We start from the raw sequence: 27,377 nt of genomic DNA on the forward strand, positions 1-27,377 counted from the left end.
AATGTTTTTTTTTCTTATAGTATATACCATATTTTTTGCTCTATAAGACTCACTTTTTCCCTCCTAAAAAGTAAGGGGAAATGTGTGTGCGTCTTATGGAGCAAATGCAGGCTGCGCAGCTATCCCAGAAGCCAGAACAGCAAGAGGGATTGCTGCTTTCACTGCACAGTGATCCCTCTTGCTCTTCTGGCTTCTGAGATTCAGAATATTTTTTTCCTTGTTTTCCTCCCCCAAAAACTAGGCGCATCTTGTGGTCTGGTGCGTCTTATAGAGCGGAAAATACGGTAATTTTCGTTACGTTTTTTGTTTTACAATTTATAGCACTCATTTTTACATCCTTAAAATATCAGTGGCTTCCCTTCTTCTCTTTCTATGGTTCACTTTGCATATCATAAATCCCTGCATATTTTACAGAAACTATCCGTGGTTCTCAACCTGTGGGTCCCCAGATGCTGTTGGACTACAACTCCCATCATCCCTGAGCTCTGGCCTTGCTAGCTAGGGGTGATGGGAGTTGTAGTTCAACAACATCTGGGGACCCACAGGTTGAGAAAGGCTGAACTATATCACTCAGTATTCCATTATTACAAGAAATCCCCCCCATATGCAAAACCTGTGCAGATTCATCAGTCGACGAATGCAGCAACCCTAAGCCAAATTCTTCTTGGAACAAGACAGGACTGACTGCCGAATAAACATGTGTTGTATCGATGCAAGGCTCCTGTGATCAATTCAGATTTCTTTTAACTAGCTGACAGCCACAAAAAGAATAAAAATAAAAATACAGAGGTCATCGCAACTGTTCTGCGCAACGGCAACACACGGCTCAGAACAGCCCTGACCTCACTGCCGTCCTTCCACCGCAGAGCACGAGGTTCTTACACAAGTCCCTTTACTCCACTGACCTCCGCGCAACATTTGCACATGCAAATAGCTAGCGGAAGAGGAGCCATGCGCCGATGGGGTGACTAGATGGAAAGGGAGTGATTTATCTGTTGGACGGAGTCCTAAATTTAGGCACATTCAGCTCCCAGGCAGGGAGAGGTGTGCCTGTCTCGTTGCTTGTAAAGGCAATTACATAAGCAAATTTCACAGAATGAAGCCGTCAGAAGGTGCGTTTCAGAGCAGTTGTGTATAAAGGTAATTCCATGCCCCCCCCCCCCGTCTTCCCGGCACCCCAACATGAGGTGCTTCTTTTTAAAAATATGACTGTCATCACAGATGCAATTCTAATAATAATAATAATAAATTTTATTTATACCCCGCCCTCCCCAGCCAAGGCCGGGCTCAGGGCGGCTAATAAGCAATAATAAAAACAAGTTGAATGAATACAACTTAAAATCAAGATTAAAATACAACATTAAAACTTTAAAATGCAGCCTCGTCACCGGAGGAAAAAGGAAAAAAGAAAGAGGGGGAGGGAATCAAATTGGCTCCAAGCCAAAGGCCAGGCGGAACAACTCTGTCTTACAGGCACTGCGGAAGGAAATCAGATCCTGCAGGGCCCTGGTCTCATGAGGCAGAGCGTTCCACCAAGTCAGGGCCACTACTGAAAAGGCCCTGGCCCTAGTTGAGACCAACCTAACCACCTTGTGACTTGTGATCTCCAAAATGTTGTCATTTGGGGACCTTAAGGTCCTCCGCGGGGCATACCAGGAGAGTTAGACGTCCCAAGAGTTGAACTCTTCGGAGTTGGACGTTCTTGGCTTAGAAGAACAAACTGTGCAGGCATTGCCCAGTCTTGTGTTTCATAGAATTGTAAAGTTGGAAGTGACCTCAAGGGTCGTGGTCCAAGCACCTGCAATGCATAGCAGTCCCACAGTTTCAGACATCATCATCATCATCATCTTTATTTATTTATTTTTAATTGAATTTATATATGGCCCTTATTTATAGTGGGAGGAGGGTAAGGTGGGGTGGGGATTTTCTCAGGAGGGTAGTAGGAGATGGGTGATTGACTCAATGGGTATGGTAAACCTGTTAACGGCTGCAATTAGTCCTACAGGAAAAAGCAAGAGATAGTATGCAGATGACCAGAAATAGCTATAGCATATGTAATAAGACAAAAATCCAATATCTCTATTCAGACCAGGTCTCTCCATAGTTTTCAGTTTAGTAATAAGTTGTAATTCAGCAACTTCTCTTTCAAGTCTATTCCCCACCCCGACCCTATATATACGGGTCTGGTGACTTCTGTTTCAGTGTATCTGAAGAAGTGTGCATGCACATGAAAACTTATGCCCAGAAGAAACTTAGTTGGTCTCTAAGGTGCTACTGGACAATTTTTTAATTTATTAGAACTTGATGTGATTGCAAAAACCGTTCAGTTTGCTTTAATGTTTTGTTGTTTACGGCTACTTTTTGATATGTTGTAGCTAGCTATTTTTTCCATGTGGTAAGCCACCTTGAGAATGGTTTGAACTGTGGAAAGGCGACGTTCAAATAAAATTATGTACGTATCTCAAAAGGAGTTGTAGTCCACAGAACAGGGGCAGCCACACAGAAGGCCCTGCTCCAAGTTACAGTGGCGTGGGCTTCTGGGGTCTTTGGAGGCAGACCACAATGACCTACTGGGCATATAAGAGATAAGGCAGTCTTTCAAGTATAGCATTGTATGTTGCTTTCATTACCAGATTTAAGGTGCTGGTTTTGACCTTTAAAGCCCTTCACGGCCTAGGGCCCTCGTACCCACGGGACCGCCTCTCCCACTATGCCCCATGGAGAACCTTAAGGTCCATAAATAGAAACACCCTAGGGGTCCCAGGCCCTAAGGAAGTTAGATTACCTTCAACCAGAGCCAGGGCCTTTTCAACTCTGGCTCCGGCCTGGTGTCACAAGAGACTAGGGCCCTGCGGGACTTGACATCTTTCCGCAGGGCCTGCAAGACAGAGCTGTTCCACCTGGCCTGTGGTTTGGACTCAGTCTGACCCTTATGTTTCCCTCCCCTCATGGCTTTGACTTTTAAAAAGAGGCTGGGATTGCATTTTAACCTGTATTTTAAATTCTTCTTTTTCTTTTTTCTTACTATGCTTTTACTGAAATTTTATTGGTGTTAGCCGCCCTGAGCCCGGCTCTGGCCGGGGTAGAAAGAAAAAATATTATTATTATTATCCCAGTATAAAGAACTACCCATTTTTGGGAGGTGGGAAGCCAAAGTTGTTGACCTTTTTTTAGGGGTTGGGGGGGGGGGGCAGACTCAAAGTTGTTAATAGGGAGGGAAATCTCTCGCCTATAACGGCGACGAAGCAGGAACAATTCCGCTTCCTCACTTGCCAGCAAAATTTGGCGCAGCGGAGTAGAAGATCGATGGAGAAGGGGGGGGGGGGACTTTCACTCCATTGCTTTTCACTGTCGCAGATTGGGGATCAACCTATCGATCATAGAATCATAGAGTTGGAAGAGACCACAAGGGCCATCGAGTCCAACCCCCTGCCAAGCAGGAAACACCATCAGAGCACTCCTGACATATGGTTGTCAAGCCTCTGCTTAAAGACCTCCAAAGAAGGAGACTCCACCACACTCCTTGGCAGCAAATTCCACTGTCAAACAGCTCTTACTGTCAGGAAGTTCTTCCTAATGTTTAGGTGGAATCTTCTTTTTTGTAGTTTGGATCCATTGCTCCGTTTCCGCTTCTCTGGAGCAGCAGAGTTCCATATCGCAGTCAACCGGTTGGACATCCCTGCTCTAAGCCACTGGGATGCCGTCCTGAGACAGGCAAATTGTCCCATGTTTAATTCCTGTGGCTTCCTATATTTTTTCCTGCTCGCCTTTTCCGCCCACAGCAAAGGAAGGCCAAAGAAGGTGGTGGGTTTATACTGACTCCGTGGTGCTGAGGTAGTGTCTGTCAGGAAAATAACCAGACGCCTCGGGGGAACAGAAATATTTTTAGCCGGTTACGAAGCTGCTTAAGTTGTTGGAAGGAAAAGGAGCATCTTTCCCCCTGAGAGTTTGCAGTTTAGTCTGCATCGCCTTCTCTCTCTCGCACTCCCAGCATCTACCAGTAAAACCAGTTAGGTGTCTAATTGGTTTTATACGGACTGAACTCATAAAACCAGTTAGGTGTCTTACTGGTTTTACACAGAGGCCTGCTGCTTTCCAAGGCATGCGCCCGGCCGCTTAAATCTGTGGTCAAGCACCTGGCTCTCAGATCCGATAGCTGTTTTTAACGGGCATGTGTGCGAAAGACGCCAGAAAGGACGATAAGGCTCGCGCCTCCTTAACGGCCGGAACACGTTTGAGTCTTCCAACACAGCTCTGCCTCGTTGTGTAACCGCCAGCTTTTCCCCATTCTTCTCATGCGAAACACCTGCCTCTACAGGTCGTATAAAGATTAGTAGGAACACTGTGTTCAGAGAACATTCCCTTTCCTGGTCTCCAGTGTGTTTGGAATGAAGGGAGTGGCCGGCGGTTCTGTTCCCCATCTCCACCTGATATATGCTCAGAGGACGGAAATAATAACCTGCGCTTAAGTAACGTGCGGGTTGCTCTGGCGTAGTGATAGCTTTCAAAAGGGGATGATTAGCATTAACTTAGCAGCATGGGAAGATCTATGGGGAAAGAACTGGAAATTTACAGCCTGTGAAGTATTGAGGGGAAACCTAATCAAGGTGTTTTATAGATGGTACTTAACACCTACCAAAATAGCTAAAATGTATAAGACTAAAACTGATCTGTGCTGGAGGTGTGGTAAAACACCTATACATGTTTGGTGGACCTGTGAAAAAATCGAAAGCTTCTGGAACACAGTAGATGACTGGCTTAAAATAATGTTTAAGTATAATTTTATGAAAAATACAGAAGCTTTTCTTTTTTAAAAAGGGGGATTATTAGACCCACAATGGGTAGGGATTTAGCAGCAGCCAGCCATCACAGCTGATCAGAACTTCCATGTTCAGAGCTAGTATAACGCTCATTTCTTGTTGCTGGCATCTGTCTGTCTCGAGAGAGAGAGAGAGAGCGTCTCTGGGGGGTGAAGTCAAACCGATGTGTTAGCAGCACCAAAGTGACCTCCCTGGGGCGCCCTCAAGGCAGCGCACATGGTCTTGCCCTGGTTTCATCGCACAACAGCCCTTTGAGGTAGGCTGGGCCCAAAGTAACTGGCTCACCCAGGGAGCTTCACAGAAATTCAAACTTGGGTCTCCAACCACTAAGCTGCACTGCTTCTTTAAAATCTGTGGTTTGGTCTGCTGCACATGAACAGGCTCTACACTGCAAAAAAAACAAAAACAAAACCCTTTTGCTCCATGAACTTCTGGCAAACTGTTGCCCAGGGTTCAAAAGGTCTCTCTTTTATCACCGAGGTGGGAGGGCGTGTGGAACTGGCAAAATGTACTGTGCGTAACTTAATAATACAACCCAACCAGGATGTTGTAGCAATAACTCCTAAAACAATAGGCCGATTGTGGGCCGCTAAAGGAAGGTCATGGCGGCAGGCCTGTAACCTTGACATTGGGAGCTAAACAACCAAAAACATCTACGGATTAATCACATGCGGTGCCGGAAGATCACTGAACTTCTGAGGGAAATCGTTCCCTATTAAACAGGTTAAAAAAAAAAGGTAAAGGACCCCTGGGCGGTTAAGAACAGTCAAAGGTGACTCTGGGGTTGCGGCTCTCATGTCGCTTTCAGGCCAAGGGAGCCGGCGTTTGTCCACAGAAAGCTTTCTGGGTCATGTGGCCAGCAGGACTAAACTGCTTCTGGTGCAATGGAACACCATGATGGAAACCAGAGCGCACGGGAACACCGTTTACCTTCCCGGCGCAGCGGTACCTATTTATCTACTTGCACTGGTGTGCTTTCGAACTGCTAGGTTGGCAGGAGCTGGGACCAAGCAATGGGAGCTCACCCCATCGTGGGAATTCGAACCACTGACCTTCCAATCAGCAAGCCCAAGAGGCTCAGTGGTTTAGACCACAGAGCCACCCACGTCCCTATTAAACAGGTGTTCAAACGCTGTCCTGTGAGCAGGTACCCATCTGCTAGCCGTTGGGTGGGACAACTCCGAAGGAAATCGAAAGGAAACTGGGAGATGGAACGAGATCCCTGTGGCTGTCGTCCGCCACCATGGGTGGCCTGCAACTAAGTTTTACTTAGAGTAGATACACTGAGATTACTGGCTTTAACTTAGCCATGTTCATTCATTCCAATGGGCCTAGCTGAATGTCACACCGTATAATTCGTTTCATGAAATTTATATGCCGCTTGATTGAAAGAAATAAAAAAATTCCTCAAGTCTCAACCCTGTTGTCTAGTATCTATGCACACACCTGCTCAGAGGTCCTGCTGATCTCAATGTGGTTTGCTCTCAGGTGAGTTTAAGATTTTGCAGCCGTGGACATTTAATAATAATTACGCATTAAATAGAGGCCTGGGGTCTGGTATCTTATGTTCTCGAGTTCTTGTGCCTATAGAGCTTGGCAATTAATTCTACATGTGCTGAACTAGGATAGCTCAGTCGGTAGAGCATGAAGCTCTGAATCTCAGGGTTGTGGGTTTGAGCCCCACGTTGGGCAAAAGATTCCTGCATTGCAGAGGGTTGGGCTAGGTAATCCACGGGATCCCTTCCAACTCTGCAATTCTATGTTCCTCCACAAATGGTTGCAACCCTGCAAAGGTTCACAGCCTTGAAATTTTGAAAGCAAACACATTGTCAGTCAGAGCTGGGAGGGGTCTCCCTGTGCCTGAAACCTTGGAGAGATGTCCCCACTCCAGGTAGACTATGCTGGGCTAGAAAGGAGCAACAGAGAGCTACGGCTAGTATTTATATTTGCTCATCATTTTTTTTAAAAAAAGAAAAGGCTCAAAGCAACTTGTGCAATATTGTAATAAGAAAAAAAAAACGGTAAAACATTTAAAAACTCTGCAACGCAGAACTGAACTGGAGGATTACAAAAGTGTTTGTCCATCAACAAGAATGAAAAAAGGTGACTCTTACCCCAGAAAAACACACACACACCAGTGAAATGTGAACACCTAAAAGCAAGTCACAATCAATCGGCACTATGATCCAATTAACATCCAAATGTTTGGCCAAACCAAAATGTTATTGATCGGCGCCTAAAAGCTGCCAAGGTGAGCATCTGTGGGGAGCCCCCTCCCCAATCATATATGATTCATATATGAGCCCCCATAAAAACACTCACACCTCTACTCTCCAGAAAGCTCATCCAAACCCAGTGCATTTCAATTTAACAGCAGCCAAGAAGAATTATTTGAGGCACGAGTTCAGATCCCTTGTGGTACAGCTGGGCTGAGGCTTGGGAAACCCGTGTTCTAGTCCTGATTCAGCCGTGAAGGTCACTGGGCGACCTTGGGCCAGTTGTTGATCCTCATCCAAACCTACCTCACAGAGTTGTTGTGAGAATAAAGGGGAGAGCCATATCTGCCATACTGAACTTTTTTTGGGTGTGTATGAATGCAACAAGGGACGCGGGTGGTGCTGTGGGTTAAACCACAGAGCCTAGGACTTGCCGATCAGAAGGTCGGCGGTTTCAATCCCCGTGACGGGGTGAGCTCCCGTTGCTCGGTCCAAGCTCCTGCCAACCAAGCAGTTCGAAAGCACCTCAAAGTGCAAGTAGATAAATAGGTACCACTGCAGCGGGAAGGTAAACGGCGTTTCCGTGCGCTGCTCTGGTTCGCCATGCTGGCCACATGACCCGGAAGCTGTACGCCTGCTCCCTCAGCCAATAAAGCGAGATGAGCGTCGCAACCGCAGAGTCGGTCACGACTGGACCTAATGGTCAGGGGTCCCTTTACCTTTACGAATGCAACAGATAAGCAAACAAACTACATACCCTTTGAGCGATGCCATGTTCACTGAGATTAGGGGCTGTTTTGAGGGGTACAGGTGGCAACGAAGATCTCAGGCTCCCTGCTTATTCGGGTGAACAGTTTTCCAGCTCCTTTCTGGTGCTTGCCGATATGTAGAGGCGCCACAATGTTTGCTAATGAAGTTGGCCCAACTCTGCATTCATGTGCGCCCAAGTGCTCATCCGAGTGTACGCTCCCCGTACGCTTGCCAACCTAATTAACCGCCCACTCACATCATCGCTCGCTCACGCACCCAAGTCACACGTTTTTTCCATCCCCTTCCCTATTCAGCTCTGTGTGCAGTGCAATTATTTCACGCTCCCAGCCAGGTCCCTGCTGCTGGAAAGAAAGAAAAGAGGTCCCCCGGCTCCATCTTTCCACCTAACAGCCTTGGGAGTCCTTGGCGGGTGTTCACACATTCCTCATCCAGCCCTTTGCGGAGTCAAGAGGAGACTTGCATGTGCGGAAGAGACCGTCACGGGTAAAAGGAATGCAGTGATTTTATTTCCCCTAACCTAAGAGGAAGAAATGGAGGCAGTGAGAGATTTTACTTTCTTGGGCTCCATATTCACTGCAGATGGTGACAGCAGCCACGAAATTAAAAGACGCCTGCTTCTTGGGAGAAAAGCAATGGCAAACCTAGACAGCATCTTAAAAAGCAGAGACACCATCTTGCCGACAAAGGTCCGTATAGTCAAAGCTATGGTTTTCCCAGTAGTGATGTATGGAATGAGAGCTGGACCATAAAGAAGGCTGATCGCCAAAGAATGGATGCTTTTGAATTCTGGTGCTGGAGGAGACTCTTGAGAGTCCCATGGACTGCAAGAAGATCAAGCCTATCCATTCTGAAGGAAATCAGCCCTGAGTGCTCACTGGAAGGACAGATCCTGAAGCTGAGGCTCCAATACTTTGGCCAACTCAGGAGAAGAGAAGACTCCCAGGAAAAGACCCTGATGTTGGGAAAGATGGAGGGCATAAGGAGAAGAGGACGACAGAGGGCGAGATGGTTGGACAGTGTTCTTGAAGCTACCAGCATGAGTTTGATCAAAAAGACAGGAGTGCCTGGCGTGCTCTGGTCCAGGGGGTCACGAAGAGTCGGACACGACTAAATGACTAAACAACAACAACAAACCTAAACACAATGCTTTAAACCTCGGCTCTCGTGTTCAGTGGTGAGTTCTTGGCAAGGAAACGTCCCGAGCGATGCGCATGCATGTGCAAAAGTGAGCGCAGGTTGAGTCAGCTCACCAGCTCGCTGAACGCACTAAGCCCAATGCTGTCCGCACTGGCTGGCAGCGGCTTTCCAAGATCTTACGGCTGTGCTGACATTCTGACTTCCAGGTATTTTGGGGCCGCAACTCCGATAAGCTTCAGCTATCACAGCCATCCTAGTTGATGGGATTTGTAGTCCCAAAGCGCATGAAACAATATGAAGGGGCAACGTGATTCGAACCAGGGGAGAAGCTGGGTTCAATTCCCCGCTCCAATGAAGCTCGCTGGGTGAGCTTGGGCCAGCCGATCTCTGAGCCTCTTATGAGGAGAAAGTGAGACCCGACAGGGAGTTATTCTGTTATCGCTGGAGAGGATAGAAGCGGGGAAGGTAACATGCAACGGTTATAATAAAATAAATGTGCAAATTTTGAGAAATATGCAGGGGTTTCTGCACCACCATCTTATTTGTTTATTCGGAATATTTACAGTATTCATTTATTATTTTAAAAGAGTTATGCCCCACCCTTCATCAATTACTGGCATAATAATAATAATAATAATAATAATAATAATAATAATAATTTATTTATACCCTACCCATCAGGCTGGGTTCCCCCAGCCACTCTGGATGGCTCCCAACAGATTAAAAACAGAAGAAAACATGAAACACGGCAGGGGACATAATAAAATAAGCAATAAAAACCCGTTAGGTGTTTCCGCAGGGCCTGCAAGACAGAACTGTTCCACCAGGCCTTTGGTCAGGGTGCAGCCTGACCCCCTCCTCTGGCAATTTGCACAGAATTTTGCTTAATGGTTGCCATCAATTTGAGTTTAATTAATTTTATAATGAATGTTTTTAGAATGTTGGATTATTTTGATTGTTGTTAGCCGCCCTGAGCCCAGCTTCGGCTGGGGAGGGCGGGATATAAATAAAAATTATTATTATTATTATTAACGGAAACAGCAGCAACATGCACACACCGAATTCTTATAAACACCGACAAACAGCAAGACCCGACAACGTGTTTGCATCCCTAAGTGCGGCTATTGAGAAATAGGAGCGCCAAAGTCGAAAATCAGCACACAAACTAAACCAACGAACGAAAAACAGAAATGGAGACAGCAGCAAGCCACAGATCAAAGCAATGAGGGTTTGCTGCGTAAAAACTTCACTCAGCCTAGTAGGGCAAACGGCTGCCAGAACAATTATCGTTATCATTTACAGTGGTACCTCGGGTTAAAAACTTAATTTGTTCCGGAGGTCTGTTCTTAACCTAAAACTGTTCTTAACCTGAAGCACCACTTTAGCTAATGGGGCCTCCTGCCGCCGCCGCACCGCTGGCTCAAGATTTCTGTTCTCATCCTGAAGCAAAGTTCTTAACCCGAGGTACTATTTCTGGGTTAGTGGAGTCTGTAACCTGAAGCGTCTGTAACCTGAAGCATCTGTAACCCGAGGTACCACTGTATTAAGTTTCTACAATAAGAAGAACAACAATAAAAGTTTTGCTCGCGCAGCGAAAACGACGAAAAAAGAAGCCAAATTGATGCTCCGTTGCAAAGCATCCTTCAAGACAGGCCAGGTGCAGAAAGGATGGGCGGGGGCACAAACAAAAGTGGGTGGGGCTATGGATGCAAGCTTTACCTTGGTGCTGCAGACACTAGTTTCTACCCCAGGGGTCAGCAAACTTTTTCAGCAGGGGGCCCGGTACGCTGTCCCTCAGAACTTGTGGGGGGCCAGACTATATTTTTGGGGGGGAAATGAATTCCTATGCCCCACAAATAACCCTGAGATGTGTTTTAAACAAAAGCACACAGTCTACTCATGTAAAAACACCAGGCAGGCCCCACAAATAAGCCAGAGATGCATCTTAAATAAAAGGACACATTCTACTCATGTAAAAAAACGCTGATTCCTGGACCGTCCGTGGGCCGGATTTACAAGACGACTGGACCAGATCCAGCCCCCGGGCCTTAGTTTGCCTATCCATGTTCTACCCACTATTACACAAGCACCTTTCTGTCCCACATCTGGGTAACAAGGTGGGCTGGGGAATGATTGCAAGCAGAAACACGCAATCAATGGACCACCGAGCTGTGGCTGAGCTTGGGTTTGCTTGTGTGCATGCCCTTTTGCCAGAGCTTTTGTAAATAGGGGTGGGGAGAGTACACACACACACACACACGTTTGGTGATTTGCTGAGGCAGGAGAAACCATGCTTGGTTTTTTGGCCGCTACCAGAAAAAAAATGGACCGCGAGGGAGAGCCGGGGAACATTCTGTATTTCCCTTAAGCGCTTCTTTTACTCCAGAGAAATTCTCACGGGAAAGCAGAGGCGCAGACCGCTTCTGCCCTCTGAAAACATTTGATTGTGCTAGGTTTTTCCCTCTTCCTTTTTTCGCAAGCCGGCTGTTGCTTTCCGGTGCGCCCGAACTGTCACCACTTTCAGGTGGGATTCAATCGCACCATGGAAACGTCAGGCTGAACGACTACGGCTGATTTGGCATTCTTGCAAAACAAATCCGTCTGTCCCCCCCCCCCCCCCAGACCAGACTTTTGCAATATACATGGAAAGTGCTGAGATATGCCAGAAGTGCTGAGATATGCCAGAAAGAGTGGGATAACACTTACTCTGACGCGACGCTGTCTAACCCCCGTGGAAACGAATCAGGATGAACGCTCAATAAGCAGGTTGTCCGGAAGGACCTTCGGCGTCTAACACACGCCTCTTTCTCTTCCTACGTATCTTAAGCTTCTAAACAGTGTGCAAAATGGATTGAGGAGCTAGCTGCGAAGTTTGTGCTTCACCTCACTGGGCTGATTCAATTTGAGAATTCAGAATGGCGTTCGGGGGATTGTCAGAAACCATATGAGAAGGAGGCTTTTAAAAAAGGTTCCCCCCCCCCTTATTTACATGCTGTGTGTCTGTGTTAATACGATGGCTAACGGGACAAGGTGTGATGCCCCATGATATTCTTGTAAAGAAGCTGGTAAAATGCGGTCTTGACTATGCTACCACTCAGTGGATTTGTAACTGGCTGACTGACCGGACCCAAAGGGTGCTCATCAATGGTTCCTCTTCATCCTGGAGAAGAGTGACTAGTGGGGTGCCACAGGGTTCTGTCTTGGGCCCGGTCTTATTCAACATCTTTATCAACGACTTGGATGATGGACTCAAGGGCATCCTGATCAAATTTGCAGATGACACCAAACTGGGAGGGGTGGCTAACACCCCAGAAGACAGGATCACACTTCAAAACGACCTTGACAGATTAGAGAACTGGGCCAAAACAAACAAGATGAATTTTAACAGGGAGAAATGTAAAGTATTGCACTTGGGCAAAAAAAATGAGAGGCACAAATACAAGATGGGTGACACCTGGCTTGAGAGCAGTACATGTGAAAAGGATCTAGGAGTCTTGGTTGACCACAAACTTAACATGAGCCAACAGTGTGACGCGGCAGCTAAAAAAGCCAATGCAATTCTGGGCTGCATCAATAGGAGTATAGCATCTAGATCAAGGGAAGTTATAGTGCCACTGTATTCTGCTCTGGTCAGACCTCACCTGGAGTACTGTGTCCAGTTCTGGGCACCACAGTTCAAGAAGGACACTGACAAACTAGAACGTGTACAGAGGAGGGCAACCAAAATGGTCAAAGGCCTGGAAACAATGCCTTATGAGGATCGGCTAAGGGAGCTGGGCATGTTTAGCCTGGAGAAGAGGAGGTTAAGGGGTGATATGATAGCCATGTTCAAATATATAAAAGGATGTCACATAGAGGAGGGAGAAAGGTTGTTTTCTGCTGCTCCAGAGAAGCGGACACGGAGCAATGGATACAAACTACAAGAAAGAAGATTCCACCTAAACATTAGGAAGAACTTCCTGACAGTAAGAGCTGTTCGACAGTGGAATTTGCTGCCAAGGAGTGTGGTGGAGTCTCCTTCTTTGGAGGTCTTTAAGCAGAGGCTTGACAACCATATGTCAGGAGTGCTCTGATGGTGTTTCCTGCTTGGCAGGGGGTTGGACTCGATGACCCTTGTGGTCTCTTCCAACTCTATGATTCTATGATTCTATGATGTTTCACACTTTAGAGCAAGTGGAAATGTAGGCGGCAAAGGAACCATGTATATAGTGGTACCTCAGGTTACATACGCTTCAGGTTACATACGCTTCAGGTTACAGACTCCGCTAACCCAGAAATAGTGCTTCAGGTTAAGAACTTTGCTTCAGGATGAGAACAGAAATCGCACAGCGGCGGTGCAGCAGCAGCGGGAGGCCCCATTAGCCAAAGTGGTGCTTGAGGTTAAGAACAGTTTCAGGTTAAGAATGGACCTCTAGAATGAATTAAGTTCTTAACCTGACGTACCACTGTATACCAAAGAGGAGTGAGCTCTTCTTTGTGGGTGAAAAAGGGTCAAATGGGAAGGGTCAAATGGGAAAGGGTCAAATGGGAAGCATCATCAGGCTGGGGAGAAAGCTCCGGTTTGGGGGAAGTACAGAAAATATTTAGAAGAAGCAAAAACAGCTCAACGATGGCTGAGCATGCTAACTGGGCACAGAATCTGGACTGCTGGGTAGCTGGAGAAATGGAGAGCCGAGATGGAGTATCCTGGAAAGGGGCATGGCTGGCTTGCACCCTCAACAGCCGCAGGTCCACCTTGTGTGGTATCTTTATTTAAATTTCATTACGTTAGATTTCTTACCCGCCCTCCAACGCAAGATCCCAGGGCAGGTTGAAACAATAAAACAAAGCAGTTTTAAAGAAAAGAGAACGGTTGCAGCCATAAAACGAGTGCGAAGACAAATAAAAACAGTTCCACATATAGAATAGTTAAAACAATATAAAACAGGCACAGGCAAACTCGGCCCTCCAGATGTTTTGGGACTACAACTCCCATCATCCCTAGCTAACAGGGCCAGTGGTCAGGGATGATGGGAGTTGTAGTCCCAAAACATCTGGAGGGCTGAGTTTGCCTATGCCTGATATAAAAGATACCCGTCCTTTACCCAGTAAATTGGAGGGTGGAAAGGAGGAGAGAGGGGAAAAATCCTGCAATAATAGAACTATTATTCCTGGGGCAGGGAATACTTTGGCTGTTGGCTTTTTTAAAAAAAAAGATATTAGGAGAAATTGGCTCTAAAATACAGATGCATTTTCACATTGATTTTTTTTTTAAAGCAAACTGATGAGGAAAGACGGGGAACTCAATGTAAGAATGAGAAATGAAGTGAGAGAGGGAAATTGGCAGATTTTCCCAACCCCTGGTTCAGAACCCTGTTCCTTTGGGCTTAGTAAAGGCCTATTCTCTACACCACATGCCTGGCTCTCCCTGGGTGACCCTGAGGACAACAGACCAGATGCCAGCAACTCTGAAGTCTGCCTACACCTGCTTGGAAAACTGCAACCGGCCAGCGAAAAACTTGCAAGAGTGAACTAACTCAGAGACACACACCAGATTAACCCTGGCTTTTTCCCCCAGGTGAAATCTCCGTGGCAACTAGGGCTGGGCAATATATTGATATATCATTCCAAACTGGTTCCAAGTCCAGATCACGATACAGTGGTACCTCAGGTTAAGTACTGAGGTAGGTCCGTTCTTAACCTGAAACTGTTCTTAACCTGAGGTACCACTTTAGCTAATGGGGCCTCCTGGCACCGCCGGAGCACGATTTCTGTTCTCATCCTGAAGCAAAGTTCTTAACCTGAGGTACTATTTCTGGGTTAGCGGAGTCTGTAACCTGAAGAGTATGTAACCTGAAGCATATGTAGCCCGAGGTACCACTGTATTGGTTTCATAGTTTCTGACCCGGCGATATACAGTGGTACCTCGGTTTTCGAACGTCTCCACTGACGTTTTGGAACACCGTAAACCCAGAAGTAAATGCTTCGTGTTTTCGAAAGCGCCTCAGAAGTCGAACCGCAAACGCGGCTTCCCTATTGAGTTTTCTGTATTGATATTTCCGTTTTGAGTTTTCGAACGTTTCAGAATTCGGTCTTCCAAAACAGATTATGTCCTAAAACCGAGGTACCACTGTATCACAAATCATGATGTGTATTAGAGGTGGGTGATATATTATCCAAAATTGGTTTCAAGTCCGTATCATGAGACCGGCTTCATAATCTTTGACCTGGTAATATATCACCAATCATGATGTGCATGTGCTTTGCGAAAAATCACAGGTGGGGGAAACTGTGAAGCTAGCCAATGCCTATTTATTGCTCCACCCTATTTCAGACATCATGATATATTGATACAGTGGTACCTCAGGTTAAGTACTTAATTTGTTCCAGAGGTCCGTTCTTAATCTGAAACTGTTCTTAACCTGAAGCACCACTTTAGCTAATGGGGCCTCCTGCTGCTGCCGCACCACCGGAGCACAATTTCTGTTCTCATCCTGAAGCAAAGTTCTTAACCTTAAGCACTATTTCTGGGTTAGCAGAGTGTGTAACCTGAAGCGCATGTAACCTGAAGTGTATGTAACCTGAGGTACCACTATATTATCATGGTGTTTAGCTGGTGATATATCGCGATGTTGAAAACCAGGTATCGCCCAGCCTTAGTGGTGACTACAAGCCAATCCATCCCCTTACCTGCTAAATGTGGGACTCACCTGTGACTGCTATGCTGCTGGGCCCGTTTCCAAATTTCCCTACTCAGCAGCAAAGAGGCGCCCCCCCCCCCCCAGCAACAGCCTTAGAAGGAATTAACCGACCCCAGTGGCATCTTGGGCGAGGGTACGCACACGCTGGTATAAGCCATTCTCGCCTTCTTTTTGCCAAACCAACGGTCTGGGAAACAAATCCTGCAAGCATCAAATACCCATCGCTGACAGGAATGCTCTTTCTAACAGGAGAGAACAAGACGCTCTTGCCTGCGCTGGAATTTATCTCCCTCCCCACTGCCACCACCCCCACCTGTGTTTTGGTGAATCCACGTAAACCAAACATATTTCCCCTGCCATACGGCACATTCTTGCCCGGGACAGTGTTTTGGCAATGAGAACCGTCATGTGCTTAGACAGGAGCCTGTGACGGCACGTCGGCAGAGAGAACACACGTCGGCACTTTGCCTACGAATGTACGGAACAACCTTGCACCGAGTCACGCCCTTGACGCGTCTAAAGGCTGTTTGGTTGCCATGGCCTGGCTGGCAGCGGCTTCCGAGAGGGTCTTTGCCAGCCACATGGAGGAGGCTGAGGGTCGGATCTGACACCTTCTGTGTGAAAACGGCATGGGACTGCCATTGGTCCTTCCCTACTGGTCAAAGGCTGGATTTGCCATAAGAACGTTCTGATGGATGGTAGTGGCGCCTGCCCTGTGGAATGACCTCCCACCAGATGTCAAAGAGAACAACAACTACCAGACTTTTAGAAGACATCTGAAGGCAGCCCTGTTCAGGGAAGCTTTTAAAGTTTAATAGAGTACAGTGGTACCTCAGGTTACATACGCTTCAGGTTTCATACGCTTCAGGTTACATACACTTCAGGTTACAGACTCCACTAACCCAGAAATAGTACCTCAGGTTAAGAACTTTGCTTCAGGATGAGAACGGAAATCGTGCTCCGGCGGCGCGGCAGCAGCAGGAGGCCCCATTAGCTAAAGTGGTGCTTCAGGTTAAGAACAGTTTCAGGTTAAGAACGGACCTCTGGAACGAATTAAGTACTTAACCCGAGGTACCACTGTATTGTATTTTAATATTCTGTTGGAAGCCGTCCAGAGTGGCTGGGGAAACCCAGCCAGATGGGCGGGGTATTAATAATAATAATAATAATAATAATAATAAGTGCTACACCTGATGAACTGCTGGCTTTTCTTTTTCAAAGAGCAGCCCTCATGCTACCTGTCAACTTTCATATTGAGCACACGGTCTAAATCTATCAGCAAAGCTTCCTGAATTACCATATTGGCTGCGCCGCATTTTAAACCAAAGTCTCTTCCGGACAACCCGAGTTTTGAGCCTTTTCTCCTGCTTTGCCTGCACAAAGAGGAGACAAAAGCGCATCCCTTCCGATTTGCTTTCAGGGAGTTCATGTGATGTTTCATCCGTTATCCCACAATTCCCTGCCACTTTTATTTTAAATCTCAGAAACTCAGGTATTTGGGAGGCGGCGGGCGGGGAACAGGTTTGCTGCTTGAGTGCGTCAAATCCACACTTCAATAAGTACGCTACCTGGGTTGTCAGGTATGCAATGGAATCCTACCTGCAAAACACCAACAGTCTGGAAATACCCAAAGTTCTCACCGCACCCTCCTCTCCCCACGAAACCTTTATTTACCGTATTTTTCGCTCTATAAGACGCACCAGACCACAAGACGCACCTAGTTTTTGGAGGAGGAAAACAAGAAAAAAAATATTCTGAATCTCAGAAGCCAGAACAGCAAGAGGGATCGCTGCACAGTGAAAGCAGCAATCCCTCTTGCTGTTCTGGCTTCTGGGATAGCTGTGCAGCCTGCATTCGCTCCATAAGACGCACACACATTTCCCCTTACTTCTTAGGAGGGAAAAAGTGAGTCTTATAGAGCAAAAAATACGGTATTTATCCTTTCCCCCTTTTAACCTTTCATCTCACATGAAAGGGAGCTTAGCATCTGGGAAAGTAGCATGGTCCTCTGCGATTCTTATTTGGGTTTATGACCATGGCAAGCTTAAGCCTGACATACCCTGGTCCATCTAGAATAATAATAATAATAATAATAATAATAATAATAATAATAATAATAATAATTTATTATTTATACCCCGCCCATCTGGCTGGCCTTCCCCAGCCACTCTGGGCGGCTTCCAGCAAAATATTAAAATACGGTAACATTAAAAGCTTCCCTAAACAGGGCTGCCTTCAGATGTCTTCTAAAAGTCTGGTGGTTGTTTTTCTCTTTGACATCTGGTGGGAGGGCGTTCCACAGGGCAGGTGCCACCCCTGAGAAGGCCCTCTGCCTGGTTCCCTGTAACTTGGCTTCTCGCAGGGAGGGAACCACCAGAAGGCCCTCGGAGCTGGACCTCAGTGTCCGGGCTGAACGATGGGGGTGGAGATGCTCCTTCAGGTATACTGGACCGAGGCTCAGTCCTGGGGTCCTTAGTGCTTTCTACCTACAACCCTGTGAGGTATGCTAGGATGAGATCGAGCGACTGCGGTGAGCTTTCATGGCAGACCTCGCCAGGGCCGGCTTACCCTTAGGCACTAGGGGTACGGGGCACCTAGGCACCAGGCTCTCAGGAGTGCCAGGCTGAGAGTCCAGGGCTGAGATTTGGAGTCTGGGGATTGAAGAGCCAGGTCAACAACTCTGGCCCCCTAAAAAAAAGCTCAACAGCCTGCCCCAACCCCACTCAATGCTATATTTTGTCTGAGTAGACCTTCTACTCAATGCTATATTTTGTCTGAGTAGCAGGGTGGATAAAAATCAATTATGTTTTTTTTTTTTAAAAAAAAAATTGATTTTTAAAAAATTAAATCAGATTTTTTAAAAAAATTTAATCGGATTTTTAAAAATAAAATGCTTTCGGAGGAAAAATATTTCTCAAGATAGTTTTCTACTTAAGTTACATTATAGTCCAAAGGCTATTCATCAGGAAATAAGGATTTGTTTTAAGTTTTTCATGTGTGCTAAAACTCCGTTTTTTTAAAAAAATTGTTTAACCACATCAGTTAACAAACATGGATACATATGCTATAATGTTATTGTTTTAGTTAAATAAATTGTTTAAATTGTTATTAAGGAAATGATTATTTTTCTCCTTCTAATAAAGTACAGCAGAAAAGTTGTCCAAATATAAACAGTTGATTTATTAAACTTCACAATAATTATCTGTCTTATGTATGTATAACCAAATCAGTTATTTTTGATGCGAGTGTAAAAACTACTCTGAAAATGTATTATTCCAAAATTGAAACCTTCACCTGGTTGTAAATATTAAGATGATACCAGCAAGGAAAAAAATGGCTGAAATCAAAGTCTTACTGACTAGTGATTTAAATCGATTTGATTTAAATCAAATCTACCCTGCTGAGTAGTGTTCAATAAAGAGAGAGAATCTTGGCCAGCAGGGGCCCATCAGTTTGGGATAAGTAATAACGATTAAACCGCCGCAATAATATATCATAACAGTGACAATTTATGTTGGAAATGCAAAGAGAAAGAAGATACCTTTTATCATATGTGGTGGACCTGCCCCAAGGTGAAAAACTTCTGGGAGAAGATTTGTAATGAATTGGTACAATGAGTTGAAATATACATTTATTAAGAAACCAGAGGCCTTTCTTCTTGGAATAACAGGTTTGGAATTGCCCAAGAAAGATGTTAAATTGCTTTTGTATGCCACAACCGCAGCTAGAATTTCGTTAGCGAAGAATTGGAAAACACAAGAAGTTCCAACAGTGGAAGATTGACAGATGAAGATGATGGGTTTTTTGGAGCTAGCCAACCTGACTGGAAGAGTCCGTGACCAGAAGGAGGAGGAGTACCAGGAAGAATGGATAAAATTTAAAGACTATTTAGCTAAATATGTTAAGATAACTTAATTGGAAAAGCTTGCAAATATTAGATAGGCTTAGGATTTAAATATGTAAGGATAAGAATTAAGATGTTTAAAGCTAGATTAGAAAGAATGAAAGATGCTGAGTGATCAAGTTAACTTTTTGAGAAGATTGATTTTGGAAAACTGTTAAAACGATTTACAATGAAATTCAACCAGGGGGATTTGAGGAAGTCACTTAACAATGTTATTAAGACAGGGGAGCAGGCAGAGGGCCTTCTCGGTAGTGGCGCCCTCCCTGTGGAACGCCCTCCCACCAGATGTCAAAGAGAACAACAACTACCAGACTTTTAGAAGACATCTGAAGGCAGCCCTGTTTAGGGAAGCTTTTAATGTTTGATGTATTACAGTATTTTAATATTTTTTTGGAAGCCACCCGGAGTGGCTGGGGAAGGCCAGCCAGAGGAGCGGGGTATAAATAAATAAATAAATAATAATAATAATAATAATAATAATGTTTGTTTTTCTTAAAATTTTTCTAGAAAATTAAGAATTTTTTTGGGGGGGGGAAATAATAATAAACCGCTGCAATAAATGAACCCGGAGTGATATCTCTCCCCTTGCACTACGCAGGTAAGCAACCAGCAGTGAATGGGATGAGAGGCCTTCTTTCGCACGTCCGCCTCTGACTTCCTCAGCAATGAATGTTCCTGCTGGCATCGCCCTTGGCGAAACCTGATCCTCGGATCCAGTTCATACCTGGTAGTTACGAATCACGAAAACTATAAAAACCACAGCTTCCTCCTTGAGATAAGGAGCACTGAGCTACAGTTCCGCTGGCAAAGGACTCATTGGAAATGTCTTGAGAAGCTGGCTGCGATAAGAGCCGGGCCTTTTCTGGAACTAGGGGGTTAGTCCGGCCTTTGCCAATCTGATTCCCTCCAGATGTTTTCAGACTAGAACTCCCAGAACCCAGAGCACCTGGAGGGCGCCCAGGCTTGCAAAGGCTGGGCTGGGTTGGCCCATGTAAGGATCTGCAGCGACAGCGACGAAACAATGGTTCTTTTTAGTGTACAATTCAAATTAAGAAATCTGGTCCTCCGCCTAACCACACCCCTTTATTTGCTGAATTCGAGTAAGTCGGTTTCCTCCACCGTTTCCTTTTTCTCGGGCTTTTTCCCGCCTGCGCAGAAACCGCAGCAAAAGTGGCTTTCTCTGTGACCTTGACGCCCACGCCGTTCAGTGGATCTGCTCGCTTGAAACTTGCTCTTTACGTTTTCCATCCCCAAAGATCAGGGAGTGCTTTTGTGGGCGGCCGGAGGCAGGTCTCATGAAGAACCAAAACTTGGGACGCTTTGCCTCTTCCTGTGCAATCTTATAAAAAAAACCTCCACGGCCATTACTGCTATCGTAGACCTTGGGCCTTGGGACCAAAGGACTGAAAGGATGCATGTCTTGGCTTTTAGTTCGTGCTCAGCCTTGAAGAAAAGCAGGAAATCCACAAATCTCTCTCTCTCGCCATTGGACCAGAGCCAAGGCCAGTCTAGTCCATTGCCCTGATCTCTGCGATCATAATAAATAATAATAATAATAATAATAATAATAATAATAATAATAATAATAATAATAATTTATATCCCGCCCTCCCCAGCCAAAGCCGGGCTCAGAGCGGCCAACAACAATAAAAGTAACACAACATTCTAAAATCAATTCATTCTAAAATCAAATTCATGGCGACCATTGGGCTAGAGTTCTTTGAGGATTACCAAAGGAGGGGGTCAGACTGTGCCTTGGCCAAAGGCCTGGTGGAACAGCTCTGTCTTGCAGGCCCTGCGGAAAGATGTCAAGTCCCGCAGGGCCCTAGTCTCTTGTGACAGAGCGTCCCACCAGATTGGGGCCAGTACTGAAAAGGCCCTGGCTCTGGTCGAGGCCAACCTAACCTCCCTGTGGCCCGGGACCTCCAGGATGTTTTTGTTTGAAGACCGTAAGGTCCTCCGTGGGACATACCAGGAGAGGTGGTCCCGTAGGTACGAGGGTCCTAGTCCGTATAGGGCTTTAAAGGTTAAAACCAGCACCTTAAACTGGATCCTGTACTCCACCAGGAGCCAGTGCAGCTGGTATAGCACCGGGTGAATGTGATCCTGCGGCGAGGACCCCGTAAGGAGTCTCGCTGCGGCATTCTGCACCCACTGGAGTTTCTAGGTCAGTCTCAAGGGCAGCCCCGCGTAGAGCGAATTACAATAATCAAGGCTGGAGGTGACAGTTGCATGGATCACAGTGGCTAGGTCAGGGCAAGACAGATCATCTACAAGATGCCCCGACAGGGCGGCCACAAAGCAGGAGATAAGAGCAATAGCCTTCTAGTGTTGATTCAGAAGCAGGCGTTCTCTGACCCTGCAGGTAGGCCATAGCCGTTGTGGCTGACAGTAGCCATTGCATTTCTTTAGCTGCAAGCTATAATGAAGTTGAAGGCATGGAGATGTCGAGCCTTCAATTCGGATCTCCGTTTGATGGCTGCCAATGCAAATAGAGAAACGTGCCGAAGCTCAACAAAAATCTTCCTGCGGCTAAAAGGATATTGTTGAGCAGGAGGGCCAAAGTGTAAGTTGTACTTGGCACCTAATTCATGTTGCTTAGAAACGATAGCTCATTCGCTCTCAAAGGCTGTGGGCATGTGTGCCACACTGGCCTGGCAGGAGAGGATGGCGAGTGTGGCAGGGAGATTCAAGGACAAAGAAACGTTTAAACATTTCAATATAGCATAGTATCCAAATTATGAATTATGAATTATTTTTGAATTCTGGTGCTGGAGGAGACTCAAGAGTCCCATGGACTGCAAGAAGATCAAACCTCTCCATTCTGAAGGAAATCAGCCCTGAGTGCTCACTGGAAGGACAGATCCTGAAGCTGAGGCTCCAATGCTTTGGCCAACTCATGAGAAGAGAAGACTCCCTGGAAAAGACCCTGATGTTGGGAAAGATGGAGGGCACAAGGAGAAGGGGACGACAGAGGACGAGATGGTTGGACAGTGTTCTCGAAGATACCAGCATGAGTTTGACCAAACTGCGAGAGGCAGTGGAAGACAGAAGTGCCTGGCGTGCTCTGGTCCAGGGGGTCACGAAGAGTCGGACACGACTAAACAACAACAGTATCCAAATACAGTCATACCTCGGGCTGAAGTAGCTTCGGGTTGAGCATTTTCGGGTTGTGCTCCGCGGCGACCCAAAAGTAACGGAGTGCATTAGTTTTGGGTTTCGCTGCTCGCGCATGCGCAGATGCTCAAAATGACGTCATGCGCGTGCGCGGCGAATTGTGACCCGCGCACGCGCAGACGCGGGTTGCATTTGCTTCAGGATGCGAACGGGGCTCCGGAACAGATTCCGTTCGCATCCAGAGGTACCACTGTAACTGGAACAAGCTGGAAGATGTGCAGAAGAGGGCAACCAAGGTGGATCAAGGGTCCAGAAGCCAAGCCTGATGAGGAACGGTTGAAGGAGCTGGGCATGTTTAGCCTGGAAAAGAGGAGACTGAAAGGAGATCCGATAGCCATCTTCAAATATGTCGAGGGCTGTCACATGGAACAGGGGAGAGCTTGTTTTCTCCTGCTCTGGAGGGCAGGACTCGGACCCATGGCTTCAACTTACAAGAAAGGAGATTGAAACTAAACATCAGGAAGGTGCTCTTTCTGACAGTAAGAGCTGTTTGACCATGGAATGGTCTCCCTCGGGAAGTGGTGGACTCTCCTTCCTTGGAGGTTTTTAAGCAGAGGTTGGATGGCCATCTGTCATGGATGCTTTAGCTGAGAGTCCTGCATTGGAAGGGGGTTGGACTAGATGACCCAGGGGTCCCTTCCAACTCTACAATTCTATGATTGGAACGTGTCCAAAGGAGGGCAACCAAAATGGTCAAAGACCTGGAAACGATGCCTTATGAGGAACGGCTAAGGGAGCTGGGCATGTTTAGCCTGGAGAAGAGGAGGTTAAGGGGTGATATGATAGCCATGTTCAAATATATAAAAGGATGTCACGTGGAGGAGGGAGAAAGGTTGTTTTCTGCTGCTCCAGAGAAGCGGACACGGAGCAATGGATCCAAACTACAAGAAAGAAGATTCCACCTAAACATTAGGAAGAACTTCCGGACAGTAAGAGCTGTTCGACAGTGGAATTTGCTGCCAAGGAGTGTGGTGGAGTCTCCTTCTTTGGAGGTCTTTAAGCAGAGGCTTGACAACCATATGTCAGGAGTGCTCTGATGGTGTTTCCTGCTTGGCAGGGGGTTGGACTCGATGGCCCTTGTGGTCTCTTCCAACTCTATGATTCTATGATTCCATTTTTTTAGTTATTTGCAGGATACAGGTGACTCCCCATTTATGCAGGGGTTCTGTAACGGGCCCTAGTGCACATACGCTGAGTTACATAAAATGGGGAGCACCCAGGAGAGTCTTCCTCTGTCCTCCTGCTCGCAAGAGGGGAAGAAGATTCCCTGCTTGTGTCGGCTGTGACAGCAAAGCTCGGTTGACCAGGTGCCCTCCATTTCCCCTTCTGTGTGTGTGTGTGTGTGGTTGCGAGCAAAAAAACCACACATGAATGGGGAGTTGCCTGTATAGTTAGATGTTTAGGGAAGCTTTTGATGTTTAATAGATTATTGTATTTTAATATTCTGTTGGAAGCCGCCCAGAGTGGCTGGGGTAACCCAGCCAGATGGGTGGCGTTTAAATAATAAATTACAGTGGTGCCTCGCAAGATGAAAAGAATCCGTTCCGCGAGTCTCTTCGTCTAGCGTTTTTTCGTCTTGCAAAGCAAGCCCATTAGCGGATTAGCGCTATTAGCGGTTTAGCGGCTATTAAAGGCTTAAGGGATTAGCGGATTAGCTGCTAAAAGGCTATTAGCAGCTTAGTGCCTTAGAAAAAGGGGGTGGGGAGCAAAAAAAACCCCCCAGGAATCGCAAGACATTTTCGTCTTGAGAAGCAAGCCCATAGAGAAATTCGTCCTGCGAAGCACCTCCAAAACAGAAAACCCTTTCGTCTAGCGGGTTTTCCGTCTTGCGAGGCATTCGTCTTGCGGGGCACCACTGTATTATTATTGTTATCATCATCATCATCTCTTTTCCAAGAGCCTCTAGTGACACTGAGGACAACACTGGGTGTGTTTTCCAATGTATTTTTTGTTTTTCACCACTAGAAAAATTTGCTGTGGGTGTGAGCAGATTCTTCTTCTGAAACGGTGGCTCAGAGAAAAATGTCTGAGAACCACTGCTGTAGGCCACATCCTTAGAAGTACAGGAAGCTAAAAAAAGGTCAGGCTATCATAAAACCATAAGAAAAGGCTGCTTGGACCACGTCCATGGTCCCTCTAGTTGATTGGAAGGTTGGCGGTTCGAATCCCCGCCACGGGGTGAGCTCCCGTTGCTCGGTCCCTGCTCCTGCCAACCTAGCAGCTCGAAAGCAGGCCAGTGCAAGTAGATAAATAGGTACCACTGCTGCAGGAAGGTAAACAGTGTTTCCATGCACTCTGGCTTCCGTCACGGTGTTCCGTTGCACCAGAAGCAGTTTAGTCATGCTGGCAACATGACCCGGAAAGCTGCCTGCGGAAAAACGCCGGCTCCCTCGGCCTGAAAGCGAGATGAGTGCCACACCCAAAGGTTAAGTCCACCTTTGACTGGACTTAAGCATCCAGGGGGCCTTTAGCTTTACTTTTATACCATCTAGTCAAACATCCTGTTCTCACAATGGCCAACCAAATGCCTGGAAGCATCTGAACACAAGAGCAACTCTCCTCCTCCAACCATGGAGACAAGGCATAGCTATTGTGGCTGGTAGCCATCAACAGCCCTTTCCTCCACGAACTTCTCTAAACTTCTTTTAAAGCCATCTAGGTCATCGTTGCCTCTTGTGGGAGAGAGTTCCACAGTTTAACTATGGGCTGCATTAAAGGTGTTGATCTTTAAAGCCCTAAACGGCCTCGGCCCAGTATACCTGAAGGAGCATCTCCACCCCCATCATTCTGCCTGGACACTGAGGTCCAGCACTGAGGGCCTTCTGGCGGTTCCCTCCCTGCGAGAAACAAAGCTACAGGGAACCAGGCAGAGGGCCTTCTCGGTGGTGGCGCCCTCCCTGTGGAACGCCCTCCCCCCAGAAGTCAAATAGACTTTTAGAAGACCTCTGAAGGCAGCCCTGTAAGCTTTTAAAGTTTAAGAGGTTATTGTATTTTAATATTCTGTTGGAAGCCACCCAGATTGGCTGGGGAGACCCAGCCAGACGGGCGGGGTACAAATAATAAATTATTATTATTATTATTATTATTATTATTATTATTATTATTTGTTATTATTATTAGTTAGGAGAACAGAGCCTTCGCAGTATATCTCTGAAGGCCAATTGTGGGTTTTTTTGGGGGGTGGGAAAGAAAGGCAGTTTCTCACAGCAATCTGGCTGGTCACAATACTGGAGCAGGTGCACTTTTTAAGGTCTGAAAAGGCTATCTGGATTTTTAGTGCACCAAACCTGAGATCTCCTTAAGATGTCATATGCCAAATATAGCCGAGGACTAAACTCGAAATACTACGTGCCATTGCATGTCACTATCAAACGCAGTCTCTGTTAAGTCCTAACAGACAGCAAATACTGTGAAATGCCAAATTCTGCCTAATATCCAGTAATAAGCATCAAACATTTATTTAACAAGATATACATACCACAATAAAATAAAACCTCTAAGCAGTTAAGCTGAAGTAATATAAAATATTCATAAGGAAATACTGAATAAAATCAACAGACTTTAAAAAAACCAAAAGATATAAAGCAATTAGCAAAATATAGCTAAAACCAACAGTTTTTAAACCAAATGTGCATAATCACTCATACATGTCGCCTGTGCAGGTTTGTCTAAACAAAAGCCTTTTTAGCAGGCATGGAAAGCAATACAATGAAGGCACTTGCCTAATACCGAAATTGAGCATCATAGGATTTCAAGCTCATATTAAAATTATTTGGCAAATTATAGAGCAGACTATACAGTACATACTTGGAAAATTGTATTAGTTAAACAATTCCTGGAAACTCTTTCGAGGCTGAAACTGCAGTGCAGAATTTTGGCTTTTCAGAATTTTTTTTTGCATTTCAGCTCAGATATAAAGCAATAACCGAGAGTGCAAGACGCAACTTAAAATGGCCCCGAATTAAGACAGTATGCATAAAAACAAAAGACGTTGTACAGACTTGAACCAAAATCTATCTCAGTTAGTGGGAGAAATTAGATTCAGTTCACATTTAAAAGTGAATCAGTCTAAGTCACTTCCCAAAACAAGACAGAAACTCGAACCGCAGCTATCCTTTGAAATTCATGCTTCTTTGAATTTCGCCATGCAGTTCTCCAGCAAAGCAATGGTTACAAAAATGCCTGAATTGGGGGTAAAGTCTGCATTACTGTGTTAGCAAAAACAGCACGCCAAGGAAATGCTTTGCATTAGCGGGAATTTGCTTTGTGAAATTGTGAATATTAGGCAAAAACTGCATACAAAAAAACGTGCACGTTAAATGCGCGCATAAAAGCTGGTGAATTTTCACGACGATTTTTAAAAATTGCAGACCAGTGTGAAACGGCGGAGAACTGAATGTGAAGATTGCAAAAACGAAATACTCAGTATATCCTGAATATCTAGGAGCTGCAATGTGCAAAGGAGACAGCAGATTACTCTGCATTGTCCAAGTCAGAACATCCTACAGAAGGAGAAAGGAGAAATGAGCGAAGGGCCAGGGAGATGCATGATCAGCACATGGTCACATGAAGGTCTCCTTAGTCAGAGCATTGCTCTGTCTTGCCCAGGACTGACTGAGCAACAGCAGAAGCATTTCTCGTGGGTACCAAGAAGACGGTTCTTCCGGCCCCC

The 27,377-nt window shown here is 46.0% G+C and overlaps 1 protein-coding gene across 8 annotated transcripts in view; it reads right to left on the reverse strand.

Annotated features, from left to right (window-relative positions):
- LOC310659208 (endonuclease domain-containing 1 protein-like) overlaps window positions 1-27,377 on the reverse strand; it is a 149,407-nt gene that overhangs the window by 31,532 nt on the left and 90,498 nt on the right. The window lies entirely within an intron of this gene.

Source organism: Podarcis tiliguerta (assembly GCF_965153285.1).
Source record: "Podarcis tiliguerta genome assembly, chromosome: 10".
Taxonomy (NCBI): Eukaryota; Metazoa; Chordata; class Lepidosauria; order Squamata; family Lacertidae; genus Podarcis; species Podarcis tiliguerta.